The following is a 19,330-nucleotide window of genomic DNA, read 5'->3' as shown; positions in this document are numbered from 1 at the left end:
AACAAATCAACCTGAACAACATTAGGTTTTAACCAACCTGTTCCAAAAAGGAGGCTGAGGCTTTGGGGAAAGGATTCACCATTTGGATCATTAGGGCCCATCAAGAACCATGAGGTTCCCATGATGGCAATTACCTGGACCTTCTCTGGTGACCCACAGTCCCTCAGAAAACCCTGAAAGTCACCGGCCGTAGAAGCTTCTGCCTTCTTTCGACAGAAGGAGATCCACCACGATGAAGACCTAATGAAATAATGAGGAAGGAGGTGAGACAATCTGAATGAGGTTTGTTTTTTTTTTCCATTTGCCTGAATGTTTGTACACTTAAGAGAAAGAATTAATCCCATATCGTGGGAATGGGTTTAGTGGTGGTTTGGAAACCAGCTAGAGACAAAACTAATGTTAGGATTGCTGCAGCGTCCCCATCGGGAAACATCCTTTCAGCGGCTCCGAGATAAAGATGTCCCTTGTTGTTCTTTCACCAATCAAACGGGCACTAGGGTACCACCTGACACCCACCAAGGACACTGCTCTCTGCAAAGTCCTTTTGGCCTTTGCTTTCGGCTTTCTTGGAAAGTGAAAAAGACATGGCAGACTGGACTTAGAGACTCAATGTTAGTTTCACTGGAGCTGAAAATATTGACGAATCAAATTCTCCCTGAATGACACACGTTTAGTGTACCGCGTACAGTCCCCGGTAATAATAATAATGGTTGTGGAATTTTTTAAGCGTTTGCTACGTGCCAGGAACTGTATTAAGCACGGGGGTAGATACAGGCAAATTGGGTTGGGCACAGTCTCGGTCCCACGTAGGGCTCACAGTCTTAATCCCCTCTTTACAGATGAGGTAACTGAGGTCTAAAGAAGTGAAGTGATTTGCCCAAGGTCACACAGAAGACATGTCGCAGAGCCAGATTCAGAAGCCAGGTCCTTCCACTCCCAGGTGTGCGCTCTATCCGCTAGGCACCGCTGACTGTAAGCTCACTGTAGGCAGGGAATGTGTCTGTTTATGGTTGCACTGTGCTCTCCCAAGAGCTTCGAAAAGTGCTCTGTACACAGTAAGTGCTCAGTAAGTATGACTGACTAAATACGATGGACTGACTGACGTTTAATGGAAGGGAAGGGAGGAGAGGGAGCGGAATTTGGTGACCAGCAGTGCCCTGAGCTAGGAAAAACCGGAGCTTATACGAATGCCAAGTCAAAATTTGTTTGTAGCCACTTGTCCAGATAAACCCTTTCATTTGTGGGCTCAGAGCAATACAGTTCCGTAAATTCAGGTGAAATCCACGTTTCAGATTTTTTAAACATCTTAGATGTCATAAACATCGAGACCCACCACACATAGCTGTCTTTCACGCAGAGTGTACTTACAGACTGTTCTTTCCACTAAACCTGTAAGATTGAATATGTGGGAGGAGTATTGCTTGAGCGTTATTATGAATTTCAAAGGTATGAGGACATGGTGGCCTGACAATTCTTTCGTTACAATTCAAGCAACGGTTCCAGGGATCCTCGATGCTGCAAGAGAAATGAACAACCCTGAAAAAGTGACTCCTGTCCTTCTCAGATATCTACATTATATGTGAATCGAACGAACGATCAATCCATCATATATACTGAGCACTTACTGGGCGAAGGGGGAGGGAGTTTCAGGTCACAGGGAGGACGTGGGCAAAGGGTCAAGCGGCGAGATGGACGAGATTGAGGTACGATCAGTTGGTCGGCATTAGAGGAGCTCATGCCCATCACTGATCATTCAGTTGCCAAGTTCAGCCACCCCGAAATTACGAGCAACAGATTCTTCCACCGGACGTGGCCGAATTTTCGTTGTTCACCGAGCCCCATGTAGGAGGGGGTGTCCAACTTGATCATCTTGTATCTGCCCCAGCACTTAGTACAGTGTTTGCTACACAAAAAGTGCTTAATAAACATTATTATTATTATTTACAGAGTGCCAAACACTCTATTAAGCACTAGATAGGTGCGAGATAATCAGCTAAGACAGTCGGTTTCCAATAGAGAACTTGCGATTTAAGAGATAGGGCAAATTAGAGAGTTCTATAGTTAGAAGTTTTCATATTATGTAAATGCATCTTCAAACCTTGAGGAGAAGTGCGTTTTTGAAAAATGAAACAAAAATTAATGTTTGGATTATTTTAATTGCTTGCGACAAAGCTATCATGAATAGCGTTTTACTTTTAACTTTTACCCTTTCCTCCGGCAGGAAGTGGTTTTATTTTGGATGAGAGGGTCTCTGCTTCACTGCTGAAGCCATTCTCGGACCAAACATAAACCTCATTCACTAGCTCAGTCAGATGGGGCAGGCAGGATAGAATACTCGGAACCACATCAAATATTATTTGGAGGAAAATAGGACTGTAAAAATAGCCAAGCTTTTACCACACGAGAATAAGCCCACACGGCCGGGAGTCTTGATATTTGAAGGCCGCTCTTCCTCCTGTAGCCGGGTCCGTACGCTTCGCTCCTCTAATGCAAACCTTCTCCCTGTACCTTGATTTTGTCTATCTCGCCGCCGACCCCTCGCTCATGTCCTGCCTCTGATCTGCAAAGTCCCTCCTCAAATCTGACAGACAGTGAATCTCCCCAGTTTCAAAGCCTTATCGAAGGCACATATCCTCCAAGACATCTTTCCTGACTAAGCAGCCCTTTCCTCTTCTCCCAAGCCCTTCTGCGTCTCCCTGACTTTCCCCCTTCATTCATCCCCTTCATTCATAAGTCATTTTATTTATTTCTCTTAATGTCTGTCTCTCCCTCTAGGCTGTAAACTCATTGTGGGCAGTGAATATGTGAGTTTATTTTCGTGTTGTACTCTCCCAAGTGCTTAGAACAGTGGTCTGCACCCAGTAAATGTTCAATAAATATGATCGACTGGCTGACTGATGAAGCGCTTAACAAATATCTTAAAAAAAGACAGTGAGAGAGCAAATGGAGGTGGTGTTTGCCTAGGCCTTACGCCTACTACCTCCAAAGAGCCGCTCAAAAAATGCAGCTTGCCGCCCAAGCCCTCCTCTGACATTTATTCATTCTATATTTATTGAGTGCTTACTGTGTGCAGAGCACTGTACTAAGCGCCTGGGACAGCACAATATAAAAATAGAGAGACACATTCCCTGCCCACAACGTGTTTACAGTCTGACATCCACCTGCACTTTAGCTGGGCACCCTGATCGTCAGGCTGCGAGATGTTGGCCACTCCTGGGAAACTCTGACAGTGGCCTCCTGCAAGGGAGAGAAAAAAACAGGAGAAACGAGGGCCTGGGAGTCAGAAGACCTGGGTTCTAACCCGGCCCTGCTGCTGGTCTGCTGTGTGAACTTGAGAGAGTCACTTCACTTCTCTGTGCCTCAGTTACCTCCTCTGTAAAATGGGGATTGAGACTGTGAGGCCCACATGGGCCAGGGACTGTGTCCAACCCAATTTGCCTGTATCCACCCCAACGCTGTGCAACGCCTGGTGCTTCGCAAATATCACAATTATTACTCTTTGTGCCTCAGTGTTTTCACCTGTAAAATGGGGATTCTACTGCCTTCTTAGACTGGGAGACCAATTTTAGGACAGGGACCGGTTCTGATCTGATGGTATTTACCCCAGTGCTTGGCAATATAGTAAGCACTTACCATGATTACTAAAGAAGGAGAAAAAAACAGGATTCTTCTGTTCCATACGAAAACTTAGCCAGTTTCAGTTACAAATGACGGTGGGCCAGGACACTCACAGACATGGTTAGAAATGCCCATTGTTGTGTCCCTGCATTTCTAGACAGAGTTGGATAAATCAGTATTTTTCAGTGTTTGTTCTTCTAACAGTGGCTTCCCTAGGGGAAGCAGCATGGCTCAGTGAAAAGAGCCTGGGCTTCGGAGTCAGAGGTCATGGGTTCGACTCCCGGCTCTGCCACTTGTCAGCTGTGTGACCGTGGGCGAGTCACTTAACTTCTCTGTGCCTCAGTTACCTCATCTGTAAAATGGGGATTAACTGTGAGCCTCACGTGGGACAACCTGGTTAGCCTGTATCTACCCCAGCGCTTAGAACAGTGCTCTGCACATAGTAAGTGCTTAACAAATACCAACATTATTATTATTATTAGGCAGTTGACTGCTGAGAGCATAGAAAACGTCTAACTTGGCTAGATGGATTCCTTCCCAGTATTTCTCCGAAAACCAAAATGTCCTAAGGTCTTAGCATGGTAAAGTCTTAGAATAATTTTTTCCAGGTTCGAGAGAGTTTGGTACCCACCTCAGGAAGAGGAATGCAATTCTTGACATCAAAAAGATACATTAAAGTAACTTCGAGAACTCAAGTGTTTTCCTGAATATTTATTTTTTAGCTTTAGACCATTAAGCTCCTTATGGGCAGGGAATGTGTCTACCAACTCTGTTAAATTACACTTTCCCAAGCGCTTACTGTATTGCTCTGCACACAGTAAGCACTCAGTAAATATTACTGATTGATTTATTAGTTCCCCAACTGGTGGTTCCTATTAATAGCATCATTCCTGAAGCCATGCTCTCCCAGGAAAGTGTTCCCTAGTGGATAGAGCACTAGGAGCAGCGTGGTCGAATGGTTAGAGCACGGGCCTGAGAGTCAGAAGGACCTGGGTTCTAGTCCCGGCTCCGCCACTTGTCTTCTTCGTGACCTTGGGCGAGTCCACTTCTCTGGGCCTCAGTTACCTCATTCGTGAAACGGGGTAACGACTACGAGCCCCACGTGGGACAGGGCCTCTCAATCCCCATTTTACAGATGAGGAAACTGAGGCACAGAGAAGGGAAAGGACTTGCCCAAGATCACACAGCAGACAAGTGGCAGAGCCAGGATTAGGGCTTTTGCACCAATTCTCTGTCCCGATATCTCAGCCATCAGTCGTGGCGGTAGGGACTGTGTTCAACCTTGTACCTACCTCAGAGCTTAGTATAGTGCCTGACACAGTAAACGCTTCACAAATACCACTTCCTTCCCATGAGATCGTCCATAAAGAACCCCTAAGTTAGGGATTCTTAGTGGTCTGGACCATAGGGGTCCTAAAATTGCTAAAATTTATAGATAGGCGATGAGAGGTTATGCCTCTGAATAACCCTAAAGAAAGTATTTGAACACAGGTCAACAAATATAGCTTCTCAACTCCCATGTGTTGTCTTTCTCGGGAGTGCTAATGTTAAATGAGAGATCAGGGCTACAGGACTGCAGACTTTCTCCCTCCAACTTAAACTGTGAGCCCCATGTGGGACGTGAATTGTGTCCGATCCGATTAACTTGTATCTACTCCAGCAATTTGAGGAGTGCTCGGCACATGGTAAACGCTTAACAAGTACCGTAATCGTTATTATACTTATTCAGGCCCAAGATGAAAGGGAAATTAGAGTTTTTCTTGGCTCTGGACATCTTAAATCTGTCTATGGTTCAAGAAATGGATGTAACCTAAGAGAAATTTTATGTTGAGAGCAGCCTGAATGGGAAATCCTTTCCAACGCCTCCAGTGAATCAATCAATCAGGGGTATTTACTGATTGCTTCCTGCGTTCAGAACACTGTACTAAGTGCTCGGGTGAGCACGCTCCAACAGAGACCGCAGGCCCATTCCCTGCCCACGAGGAACTTACCGTCTAGACCAGAAGGCAGACATCCACCGTAAACCTAAAATGGTCTCTTTTTTGAACAAAGCCAGCGCTAATCTTCCCTCTACCCACCGGGAATGCCCAACCCTCGTTTCATAAATTGTAACTACATTTCAGGAAATCATTACAGTGGCTCAAGACTGAGATGCAAAGAAAAGCTCACTTCTACCAAAGTGCTAAATCAATGTAATCGCTCAAAGGGCTTTGTACTCCATTTTTCTCCCCCGCGACAAGCTCTTAACTCACACTCTGGCTTCTCTTCGGCTCTGTGGCTACTGCATTAGATCGCATGCCCTACTTCCCATCTTCCGGCACCTCTCCTATGCCTGGATCCTCACAACAGCAACCCGTCTCAGAAACACCACAGATTTCCAAGGAGAAACCAGAAAAATAAAAGCCTTGCCTAGGTTCCAGTAATAAGGTTTTCAGCAACGACCTAGTCTGTAAATACTGAAATGTTCTTACTCATTTGGCTGAGAATCCAGACTCTACTCCACGCCTGAAAAATGAGGTCCTTTGAGGGCTGATCTACTTCTATTTAGATTCGTTCTGATAATTTGTTACTTACTATGCAGTAAGCCCTGTGCAAAGCACTGGGATAGATTCAAACTAATCAAATCAGATACACTCCTGGAACCAAATGAGGTTCATAATCTAAGAGGAGAAAGAGCAGACGTAATAATAATGATGGCATTTGTTCAGCACTTACTATGTGCAAAGCACTGTTCTAAGCGCTGGAGAGGATCCAAGATGATCAGTTTGTCCCGCGTGGGGCTCACGGTCTTCATCCTCATTTTACAGATGGGGTAACTGAGGCACAGAGAAGTGAAGTGTCTTGCCCAAACTCACACAGCTGACAAGCGGCGGAGCCGGGATTTGAACCCATGACCTCTGACTCCCAAGCCCGGGCCCTTTCCACTGAGCCACGCTGCTATCTTCCTACATCTTATCCACATTTTACAGACGAATGAACTGAGGCAAGGTGAGATAACGTGACACACTTAATGGTCACATGACAGGCCAACGGAAGAATTGAGATTAGAATGCATGACTCCCGACCAATACTAATGTCTTTCTGTAGCACTTGTATACATATTGTAATTTATTTATATGCCTGACTCCCCCTCTAGACTGTAAGCTCCTTCTTCATGGTATTTGTTAAGCACTAACTATGTGCCAAGCACTCTTCCAAGCTCTGGAGTAGGACTGAAAAAGTCCTGGTCCCAAACGTGTCTCACAGCCAAGCAGCAGGGAGAACAGGTGTTGAATCCCCAATCTGCTGTGGTGAAAACTGAGGCACAGGGCAGTTAAGTGACTTGCCCAAGGTCACACAGGAGACAATTTACGGAGCCGGAATTAGAACCCAGGTCCTCTGGCTCCCAGGCCCGTGCTTTATCCACTAGATCGTGCTTGTGGGCAAGGAACTTATTTACCAACTCTACTGCGCTCTCCCAAGCGCTTAGAACAGTGCTCTACACACAGTAAGCGCTCAATAAATACCACTGATTCATTAATTGATTGATTTCCACCAGGCTATACTCCTATTATTCCCATTTTAAAGATGGGGAGAGGAGGGATTAGGGCAAGTTCCCATGAAAAGTTTACTAACATAGTTCCAATTCTGAGACATTTATATGTTTTCCCAAAGTGTTCATTCATTCATTCAATAGTATTTATTGAGCGCTTACTATGTGCAGAGCACTGTACTAAGCGCTTGGAATGTACAAATCGGTAACAGAGACAGTCCCTGCCCTTTGACGGGCTCACGGTCTAATCGGGGGAGACGGACAGACGAGAACGATGGCGATAAATAGAATCGAGGGGATGAGCCTCTCATTAAAACAATAGCAAATAGATAGAATCAAGGTGATGCACATCTCATGAACAAAATAATAGAATCAAGGCGATGTACATCTCATTAACAAAATAAATAGGGTAATGAAAATATATACAGTTGAGCGGACGAGTACGGCGCTGAGGGAAGGGGAAGGAAGAGGGGGAGGAGCAGAGGGAAAGGGGGGAAAAGAGGGCTTAGCTGAGGGGAGGTGAAGGGTTCCGGAAAGCCTTAAATATCCCAATGAACCTGATTATATGGACTCTCTGTAGACCAAGATATACAGTCAGTCCACTAAGGGCAAAAAAGTGAAAGTAAAATGTACAATCTTTTGTTCTTGGAGAACAGTTTGGAATCCTATGGTGACATTCTGTATTCACCCTTAAATGAGATGACTATTGCCTATCTGAGGAGAACAAATCTTTAAAGTCTTCGATTTCTTTATTATTTACAGGGGCACACAGCATTGTTCATTGTGAATCATTTGGTTCTCAAGTTATCCCCCTCTAGTTGGACTTCATTCAGCCGTTGTGCAGTTATCGCATCTTTTTTTACATGGTGTTTATTATGTGCCAGGCACTGTACTAAGCACTGGGGTAGATACAAGGTTGTCGGGTTGGACACAGTCCCTGTCCCGCATGGGGCTCACAGTCTTAACCCTCATCTTACAGAGGAGGGTACTGAGGCCCAGAGAAGTGAAGTGAGTTGTCCAAGGTGACACAGCAGACAAACGGCGGGGCTGGGATTAGAACCCAGCTCCTTCTGACTCCCGGGCCTGTGCCGTAGGCCAAGCTGCATTTTCCTTTCAGGTTCCGCTACATTGCTTGCAAATTCATTCCAGTGGTCAGCTAAGCTCATCTAATAATAATGTTGGTATTTGTTAAGCGCTTACTATGTGCAGAGCACTGTTCTAAGCGCTGGGTTAGATACAGGGTCATCAGGTCGTCCCACGTGAGGCTCACAGTTAATCCCCATTTTACAGATGAGGTAACTGAGGCACAGAGAGGTTAAGTGATTTGCCCACAGTCACCCAGCTGACAAGTGAAAGAGCCGGGATTCGAACCCATGACCTCTGACTTCCCAGCCCAGGCTCCTTCCACTGAGCCACGCTCATCTATGTCTTCAAATACTCGAAGAGAATAGGCGTCAGTTTCTCTTCTCTCTTATAACCGCTCCAATATGACCGTAAACTGCTTCTCTGATATTACCCCTCCCTACTTAAATTTGTGAAGGTTTATTTTCCCATTTTCCCTATCCATAATTGATTTTAACATCCGGCTCCCTCTGTAGACTTTAAGCCCCTTGTGGGCAGATATTGCATCTACCAACTCTAATAATAATAATAATAATGTTGGTATTTGTTAAGCGCTTACTATGTGCCGAGCACTGTTCTAAGCGCTGGGGTAAACACAGGGAAATCAGGTTGTCCCACGTGGGGCTCACAGTCTTAATCCCCATTTTACAGATGAGGGAACTGAGGCACAGAGAGGTTAAGTGACTCGCCCACAGTCACACAGCTGACAAGTGGCAGAGCTGGGATTCGAACTCATGAGCCCTGACTCCAAAGCCCGTGCTCTTTCCACTGCGCCACGCTGCTCTACTGTCCTGTGTTCTCCCGAGTGCGCAGCACAGTGTTTACCTCGCAATAAGCACTCGATAATTGAGTGACTGATGGTTGAACATCATCATTTCCATTTTATTTCTGAGCCTCGTGTCCCTATTTCATTTTTACAGAATACACTGAAAATGATATTGAATTCCAGAATGGTGAATGTCTTTATGTCATCATTCAATGCAAATTACGCAGGGATTTAATATTCTCATCATTTTTCTGGTTGTCAGAGAGAATGGATGGAATCAATAGCCGAGTATCCTAAACTTTGTTTTCTCCTGGTGCAGAATGCAAGGTCATTCTTTGCTGAAAACTTGGGGCACCTGTGAGAAGAATTATTGGATAACAATTTAGAAGACCTTCAGGATCTCCTTTCTTCCTCAGCAACTGCTTATTCCGGGTAGATGGACGACATTTGGCCTCGTGGTGGATCGTTTTGCCGGCATCTTGAGGAGAGACATAACTTCTTTATAGAGACGTTTCAGACACCTGTTCTCCCAGTCTGGACATTTTACCCATTTCACGTTGTGAATAGAACATTCAAGTTCTTCCTAAATCACATCCGGAATGGGTTCTGGATTCACTCTTGACTGAATGTGACTTACCGAGATTTTAGATGAATGCAGCTCACCGCGTCCACAAAGCAATCTCTGTCACTCCTCCCCACTGAAGGCATGAACGTCTTCTGGTACCACGGTTTTCTACCGAATGTTTTGAAAGAATCTTCTACTTCCTCACAGAAGCCTCAGTTTCTTCACCCTCTTGTTTCGTGGATCGTGAGACAAGTGTTCGGCCCAGTGCGCTTTGAAATGGAGGCCTCAGGATCAATTCGGTTCTTCTCGGTTTTCCTCCACCATCACAGGTAGTTAATCCTCATTTTACAGGTGGAAGCTGAGGCCCAGAGAAGTAAAGCGTCTTGACCGAGGTTGCACAGCAGGCAAGGGGCAGAGTAGGTATGTATTAGAACCCAGGTCCTCTGACCTTTGGGCCCATGCTCTTTCCACCAGGTCGTGCTGTTTCTTTTAGTGGAAAGAGCCCGGGCTTGAGAGTCAGAGGTCATAGGTTCGAATCCCAGCTCGGCCACTTGTCAGCTGTGTGACTGTGGGCGAGTCACTTCACTTCTCTGCGTCTCAGTTACCTCATCTGTAAAATGGGGATTAACTGTGAGCCCCACGTGGGACGACCTGATTACCCTGTATCTACCCCAGCGCTGAGAACGGTGCTCTGCACATAGTAAGCGCTTAACAAATACCAACATTATTATTATTGTTACGATGTAACAGGGTTGGTAGACCCTGGCTGGGACAATGTTAGAAAAGAAGCAGCGTGGCATAGTGGATAAAGCACAGGCCTGGGAGTTAGAAGGCCATGGGTTCTAATCCCGGCTCTGCCACTTGTCTGCTGTGTGACCTTAGGCGAATCGCTTCACTTCTCTGCGCCTCACCTGTAAAAGAATAATAATTATGGTATTTGGTAAGCGCTTAACTATGGGCAAGGAACTGTACCAAGCACTGGGGTGGATACAAGCAGATGGCGATGGACACAATCCCGCTCCTACGTGGGGCTCACAGTCTCAATCCCCATTTTACAGATGGGGAAACTGAGGGCCGGAGAAGGGAAGGGACTTACCCAAGGTCACGCGGCAGACAAGCAGCATAGCGGGGACTAGAACCCAACACCTTCTGACTCTCAGGCCCGGGCTCTACCCACTACGCCACGCTGCTTGTTTTTTTCAGAAATACGATCCGGGCAGCGGAGCGAAGTATGGACTGGAACAGGGAGAGAAAGAAATCTGGGAGGTCAGCGAGGGGGCTTAACCGGTGTGTTTACGTTTGTTCTTACCGTTCAATTCTGCACAGCTTTTCACTGTGGTTCGAATTGCATTTTTATTGTGCCTTTTCCCATTTAGATTATGAGCCCCTTTGGGAAAGGGGAGCTGGGTCCTGGGTGTTTCTGGTATAATTGCCCAGGTGCCTAGTACAGCACTTTGTTCTCAGCAGGTATTTAATCAATGTCAGTAACAATAATCCGGTTTTCACTCAGTTTCTTTCCCTGAGTGCGCTTCTCGTATTTGATTAAAATATCCTTCGTCTCCAATCGTTGAAAAATCCCTCTGTAAAATAGCATTGAAAGTGAAGACCATGGAATGGGGAGTGGGGGGTGGTACCTTGAATCAAGTTTTATCTGAATGCACTATACAGTTTCCTAGAGAACACATTAAGATGGTTGAAACAAATGGCCAAATTAACCAGAAAATGAAAATGAGAAAGGGCAGGAGAGTACCCATTCATTCATTCATTCATTCATTCATTCAATCGTATTTATTGAGGGCTCACTGTGTGCAGAGCACTGTACTAGCCGCTTGGAAAGTACAATTCGGCAGTGACCTTCTCCCTGGTTGCTTATAATAATAATTATAGGGGTACTTTTTAAGCACTTCCAAGCACTGTACTAAACCCTGGAGTAGATAATAATAATAATAATGATATTAATAATATCGTAATAATAATAACGAGAAGCAGCATGGCTCAGTGGAAAGAGCGTGGGCTTTGGAGTCAGAGGTCATGGGTTCGAATCCCGGCTCGGCCACTTGTCAGCTGTGTGACTTTGGGCAAGTCACTTCACTTCTCGGTGCCTCAGTTCCCTCATCTGTAAAATGGGGATTAAGACTGTGAGCCCCACGTGGGACAACCTGATTCCCCTCTGTCTACCCCAGCGCTTAGAACAGTGCTCGGCACATAGTAAGCGCTTAACAAATACCGACATTATTATTAATTATGTTACTTGTTAAGCCCTTACTACATGCCAAGCGCTGTTCTAAGCACTGGGGTACAGTCAAGTAATCACGTTGGACACAGTCCCTGGCCCACATGGGGTTTACACTCTTAATCCCCATTTTACAGATGAGGAACTGAGGCCCGGAGAAGTTAGGTCATTAGCCCAGTGTCACACAGAAGACATTTGGCGGAGCCGGGATTAGAACCCAGGTCCATCTGACTCCCGGGCCTGTGCTCTATTCACTATACCATGCTGCTTAGATCACTTAGATCCAGATCCCAAAATTATTATACCTAAAAGGAAATAGAAGATTTCGGTGTAAACGCAGTAGGAAGCTAGCCTGCCTTCTCACTGTAATAATAATGTTGGCATTTGTTAAGCGCTTACTATGTGCCGAGCCCTGCTCTAAGCGCTGGGGGAGATACGGGGTAATCAGGTTGTCCCCCGTGAGGCTCACAGTTAATCCCCATTTTACAGATGAGGTAAATGAGGCACCGAGAAGTTAAGCGACTTGCCCACAGTCACGCAGCTGAGGAGAGACAGAGCCGAAATACCCTCAAGCAACAACCGGGAGGCTTGAGTTTGTATTAGTCTTAAAAGGATTGTTTTAAAACCTGTCAGGGTGTCAGAATTTGTCAGCCTACCTGACAAAATCCCCCTTTTTTCGGTAAAATGGATTAGTAACAGCTCAGGTGCCTGGGGATTTTCCTACTCGGAGTGTTCGTCGCCGAGGCTTCTTTGGAGTTGAGAAAGGAAAAGCTCTCGTCGTCGTCGTCGATGCTTCTTCGGAGTTGAGAAAGGAAGGCTCTCGTTCATTCGGAGGAGGTGAGTCTGAACTGGAGAACTAGTGGCCTGTGAGTTGAAGGACATTTTCTTTTTTTTTCTTGTTTCTTAATGGTATTCGTTAAGCACTTACAACTCGTCAGGCACCGTTCTAAGCCCTGAGGAAGACACAAGGTAATCAGGTTGGACTCGGTCCCTGTCCCACATGGGGCTCACCGTCTTAATCCCCATTTTGCAGATGAGGGAGCTACGGCACGGAGGAGTTGAAGTGACTTGCCCAAGGTCCCACAACAGACAAGTGGTGGAGCTGGGACCAGGCCAGGGCTCTAACCCCTAGGCCACGCTACTTCTCAGGACTTGAGTTCTAATCCCAGCTCCGCCAATCGCTTGCTGTGGGTCCTTGAGCAAGCGCATTCATTCAATAGTATTTGAAGCAGCATGGCTCAGTGGAAAGAGCCCGGGCTTGGGAGTCGGAGGTCATGGGTTCTAATCCCGGCTCCGCCACCTGTCAGCTGTGTGACTCTGGGCAAGTCACTTCACTTCTCGGTGCCTCAGTTCCCTCATCCGCAAAATGGGGATGAAGACTGTGAGCCCCACGTGGGACAACCTGATGACCCTGTAACTACCCAGCGCTTAGAACAGTGCTCGGCACATAGTAAGCGCTTAACAAATGCCAACATTATTATTAGTAGTATTTATTGAGCGCTTACTATGTGCAGAGCACTGTACTAAGCACTTGGAATCTACAAATCGGTAACAAATAGACACAGTCCCTGCCCTTTGACGGGCTTACAGCTTAATCGGGGGAGACGGATAGACAAGAACAATGGCAATAAATAGAATCGAGGGGAAGAACATCTCATTAAAACGATAGCAAATAAATAGAATCAAGGCGGGTGATGTACATCTCATTAACAAAATAAATAGGGTAATGAAGATATATACAGTTGAGCGGACGAGTAGGGTGCTGAGGGGATGGGACGGGAGAGGGGGAGGAGCAGAGGGAAAGGGGGGAGAAGAGGGTTTAGCTGCGGAGAGGTGAAGGGGGGGGTACAGGGAGCAGAGGAAAAGGGGAGCTCAGTCTGGGAAGGCCTCTTGGAGGAGGTGAGCCTCTTGGAGGTGAGCAAGTCTTTTACCTTCTCTGCACCTCAGTTTCCTCATCTGTAAAATGGAGATTCAATAGCTGTCCTCCCTCCTAAACAGATCGCGAGCCCCACAAGGGACAGGGACTGTGTCTGATCTGATTATCTTGTCTCTACCCTATTGCTTAGTTTAGTGCTTGGCAGAGAGTTAGCACTTAACAAATACCGCAGTTATTCTAATTATCGAAGTAGGGACTCCGAATGACAGATTTCTTGAGGGAGGAAAAAATCGACTCCCAGGTTCCATCTCTCCCAATCGCCGCATACTCAGGTGAACTACGGCACTCCTCAAGAAATGTGGGAAAGGAACTTCATCCTTCCTAAAGACCTACGAGGAAAGGGTATCTTGTGGCGGTAGGCTCTCTTTTTCTGGATTTGAAAGAATCAATTCATTTGTTCCTAAATCTGGTCCTCTAATTAAGCTCTCTTTCCATCTACAATCATTAGCTCTTTATATTGCAGAACCCAAATGCCATGCAATCATAAATCTCCTTCCCTTGGATGAAGGTCATCTGAAACACATTCCCTTGAAAAATGCTCCAGATTCCACTGGAAGAATGCAACTACTGGTAAAAAAAAAAAGGGAATTAGTGAATAAATTCAATTCTATAGGCACTGAATGCAACCCCAAACCAGCTCCTTGTTGATTTTTGATTCCCTTAATCTCCTCTCCCTACAATCCCGCCACAACACAGGCCCGTCCGATCATCCAAAGTTTAAGTAGAGGGGTACCTAGGGAAATTTCACACAATTTACAAGAGGTGGTGAATCAACATCCCAGTGAATTAAAGTGGTTACTCTCCGGGTGCATCTGATATCACATCTTTCTCCGGGGGAGGAATACAGTCAGATCACTAGGATTGAAGTGATCAATCTATCCATCAATCTTTATCGAGTACTTACTGCGAGCAGTGAGAAAGTAATTAGAGAAGCAGCGTGGCTTTGTGGCAAGAGCCCGGGTTTGGAAGTCACAGGACGTGGGTTCTAATCCCACCTCCGCCACTCGTCTGCTGTGTGACCGTGGGCAAGCCACTTTACTTCTCTGTGCCTCGGTTCCCTCATCTGTAAAATGGGGATTAAGATGGTGAGCCCCACGTGGGACAACCTGATTACCTTGTATCTACTCCAGTGCTTAGAAGAGTGCTTGGCACATAGTAAGCGCTTAACCAATACCGTGATTTAAGTGTTTGGGAGAGTAATCAATCAATAAATGGCATTTACTGAACACTCGCAGTGTGCAGAGCACTGTACTAATCAGTTGGGAGAGTACAATACAATAGCATTGGTAGACATCATCCTTATGGTAATAATAATAATGGCATTTATTAAGTACTTACCATGTGCCAAGAATTGTTCTAAGCGCTGGGGTAGATGCAAGTTAATCAGGTTGTTCATTCACTCATTCAATCGAATTGATTGAGTACTTCCTGTGTGCGGACCACTGTGCTAAGCACTTGGTAGAGTACAATATAATTATAGACACAGGTTGGACACAGTCCCTGTCCCATTTGAGGCTCACAGTCTAAGAAGTCTGGGCTTCCTCTGAGAAGGGTCCTTTGAATGATCTCTCAGTCTCATCTAAGTGTTTTCCAGCCAGTTATTCCCAGGCAGTTAAACAGAAGCTTCTGTTGCTTACACTGCAACCCATTTCCTCAGGAGAAGTTACCAGCTGGTATTCGCCAGTTACGCCAGCGGGCCTAGAAGTTTTTTTCATTGGTTCCAGTCCAACTGTCCATTAGATAGGTGAAGCTTGCCCTTCTCTCCCTCCTTCCCCTGAGAAAAATGACTTCCCTTCGGCTGGCGGTGACTCCCTCAAATGCTGTTACTTCTTTTTCAAATTCTCTTGCCTCTTAATATCACCTGGTCTATCTTGAGCCCGTTGGTGAATCTGTGAAGGTGAATTGTGGGGGGACATTGAGGCATTGAGAATGGGGGCTGGAGAACTGGGGTGAGGAGAGGGGACACTGGAGAGGGGGAGGGAAAGGCGAAAGAGGAGGAGAGAGTTGCAGAGAAGGGGAAAGAACTCTGAGCACTGAACTAAATTCTGAATTAACTTCTCTGTGCCTCAGTTCCCTCGTCTGCAATACGCGAATTCAATCCCTGTTCTCCCTCCTACTTAGACCGTGAGCCCCATGGGGGATCAGAATATCTCGTATCTGCCCCAGGGCTTGGTTGGGGGTTTGGCATTAAGAAAGTGCTTGACAAAGACCGCAATCATAGCTATTAATAATAATATTACTGTCATTATAGTATAGTTATAATATTACTGGCTATAATGTTATAATATTACTTATCAAATTACTATTATTAATAATAAGGAGAAGTAGCATGGTTTAGTGGGTAGAGCATGGTCCTGGGAGTCAGAAGGTCATGGGTTCTAATCCCGGCTCCACCACTTATCTGCTGCGTGACCTAGGGCAAGTGACTTCACTTCTCCGGACCTCAGGTACCTCATCTGTAAAATGGGGATTAAGAAAGTGAGCCTCATGTAAGACAGGGACTGTTTCCAACCCGATTAACTTGTATCTACCCCAGCGCTTAGAACAGTTCTTGATACAGAGTAAGCACTTCACAATTATTCATCATTATTATCAATATTATCAATCATTACTATCAAGAGTCTTTCCACAGCAGTGGAAAGAATGCTTAGAAGAATGATAGAAGAGTAACCCTCACTGAATCTCATAGTTAAAGGAAGGAACAACAACACACGATATTAAGGACTTTACCACCTCAACGTTTAATGGCCTGAGCCTCTTTAACTCTAAATTCTTAATGCTTTAATACTTCAGCCTTCATTTCCTTTCCTCATTTCCTTTCCCTTGTATATGAGCAAGGCTACTGGGGTTTCATGAGCCCAGAGAGCCACTGAAACAGTCTAAATAGCCTAACACTTTTGTGGTATCCGTTAAGTTCTTCCAATGGGCCAACCACTCTTCTAAGCTCTGGTGTAGATCCAAATTAATCGAGTTGGATACAGTGTCTGTCCTACATGAGATTCAGTCTAAGGAAGAGGGAGAACAGGCAATTAATCCTCATTTTACAGATAAGGAAACTAATAAATCTTTCACGCTGCCTCAACACGACAAGTCTGATTATCTAAAAACTCACTTAAATTAATTAATGAATCATGCTATTTGTTAAGTACTTATTTTGTATCAAGTACCGGGGAAGATTAATCTAGCGAGACACAGTCCCTGTTCCACATGGGGCTTATAGTCAAAGTAGCAACCTTTGGCTTGCTTTTAGTTGTCCGGAGCTCATCACATTCCTGCTTTGAGGAAAGTTCATATAATCCCCATCCTGGACTCGTTTTCCAAGCTAGCAATACCATCATCCATCCATCCATTCATTCAATCATATTTATTAAGCGCTTACTGTGCACGCTTGGGAAAGTACAATATAACAATAAACAGACACCTTCTCTGCCGACAACAGGCTTATAATCTAGAGGGGAGACACACATAATACTAATAAATCAATTACAGTTATATACATAAGTGCTTAACAAATAGTATGATTCATTAATGGATAGAAGTGAGATTTTGGTTAATCAGACTTGTCATGTTGAGACAGTGTGAAAGATTTATTACATTTTTTAATCTGTAAAATAGGGGTAAATTGCCGGTTTTCCCTCTTCCTTAGTCTCAGCCTCAAGTGGGACAGGGACTGTGTCCAACTTATTTTGGATTCATTGATTCAATAGTATTTATTGAGCACTTACTATGTGCAGAGCACTGTACTAAGCGCTTGGAATGAACAAGTCGGCAACAGATAGAGACGGTCCCGGCCGTTTGACGGGCGCACAGTCTAACTGGGGGAGCTTAGAACAGTGCTTGGCACTTAGTAAGAGCTTAACAGATACCACAGAGGTGTTATGCTATTTAGACTGTCTCAGTGGCTCCCTGGGCTCAGGAAAACCCCAGTAGCCTCAGTCATATACAAGGGAAAGGAAATGAGGAAAGGAAATGAAGGCTAAACAGTTAGACTAGTAAGAATTTAGAGTTAAGGAGGCTCAGGACATTATTAAATGTTGAGGAGGTAAGGTTGTTGATAATGTGATGAGCTCCAGACAGCTAAAAACAAGTCAGGGTGACGCAGAAGAGAGTGGGAGAAGAGAAAAAGGAGGCTCAGTTAGGGAAAGCCTCTTGGAGGAGATGTGCCTTCGATAAGGCTTTGAAGGTTGGGAGGGTAATTGTCGGAGACCATCGAAAATCACCTGAGAGGAATAGACCTAAAATCCTTCTTCTCCTTCATCACTTCCTCCCCAGTGAGTCACTTTCTGGGGATTAAACTCTGGGCAGTCCTGCCTTGGTCTCGCAGGGCTACTGTTTTAAAATGTGAAGCGCTTCCTCTGTGCCAGGCACTGAACTAAGTGCTGGAGGTGGATGCAAGCTACAGACTCTGTGAGCCTCAGGTGGGGCTCACAGTCTTAGTCCCTCTTTTACAGATGAGATGACTGAGGCCCAGAGAAGTGAAGTGACTTGCCCAAGGTCACATAGCAGACAAATGGCGGAACCAGGATTAGAACCCATGACCTTCTGACTCGCAGACCTATGCTCTTTCCAATAGTCCATGCCGCTTCTCATCACCTCTCCTCGTTCAGTGGCAGACGGGCCATGGGTGGGCAAGTATTCGGAGAGGACCGATTTCTACACAGATCTGGTTCTCCCACCATTTCTCCAGCTGAAAGTTCCAAGTCACCGAATTTAAACTACAGGAAAAGCAAATTGATAATCACCCGCCCAGCTGGCCACAGGAGAATTGTCTCGATTTTAATTAGTTCCTCAAATGTTCTCTGAAGGAAGGGATACCTCACCAACGGAGAGCTCTCTCGGGAATTCTTGCTTTCCTTGCTGAGTAGTCCCTTTGGGAAAGAAAGTTCCTTTCCAATGCACTTTCAGCTAACCAAGTGACCCCATTACCCAGTGGCTTCCAATAAAGTTTGAGAAAAGCTCATCTTTAGTAAGTTTTGCTTCTATGGATCTGAACTGGGATGAAATCATGCATGTTCCATTATTGCATATTTTATTTATCCCCTTGGGTGACAAAGCAGAAAATCTCTGCATAATTTGTGTCTAGTTTAGGCTGTCTCTGTTGTTTTTTCCATATGCTTTGGATACCATCTGCTTGTCTTTTAAGGATTTTGTATCCTGGTCCCTATTATTGCTCTCCTTATGTTAAAGATGATGTGTGTTCATTTTTTAAGGATTCTGTGTCCTGTTTCTTTCAGGTATAATCCTATAATCTCGGGGATTTAATAGCCCCATTCTATATAGTTTTTCAAATGTAAAGACCTGCAGTGTCTGCCAGTAAATGAATAAAAAAATGAATGCCTACATGAAGTGGAATGAATAATTCAATATCTAAATACATATGAAAGGTGGTTAGGGGGATAACCTAATCAAGGAAGCGAGGGTGACTCCGGCAATGTTTCTTGGATTTGAATTTAGGAGGGTTCAGAGACACGGAGGGGTGCGGTTTGGTGGACCTCAGTCTTGACTCTCCCGTCTCAAACCCATTTCTTATGTCCTTTTTGACTGCTCACAGAGATATT

This window comes from Ornithorhynchus anatinus, chromosome 19, assembly GCF_004115215.2.
Source record: "Ornithorhynchus anatinus isolate Pmale09 chromosome 19, mOrnAna1.pri.v4, whole genome shotgun sequence".
NCBI lineage: Eukaryota > Metazoa > Chordata > Mammalia > Monotremata > Ornithorhynchidae > Ornithorhynchus > Ornithorhynchus anatinus.
The sequence above is the reverse complement of the archived record's forward strand: the minus strand, read 5'-3'. Positions refer to the sequence as shown.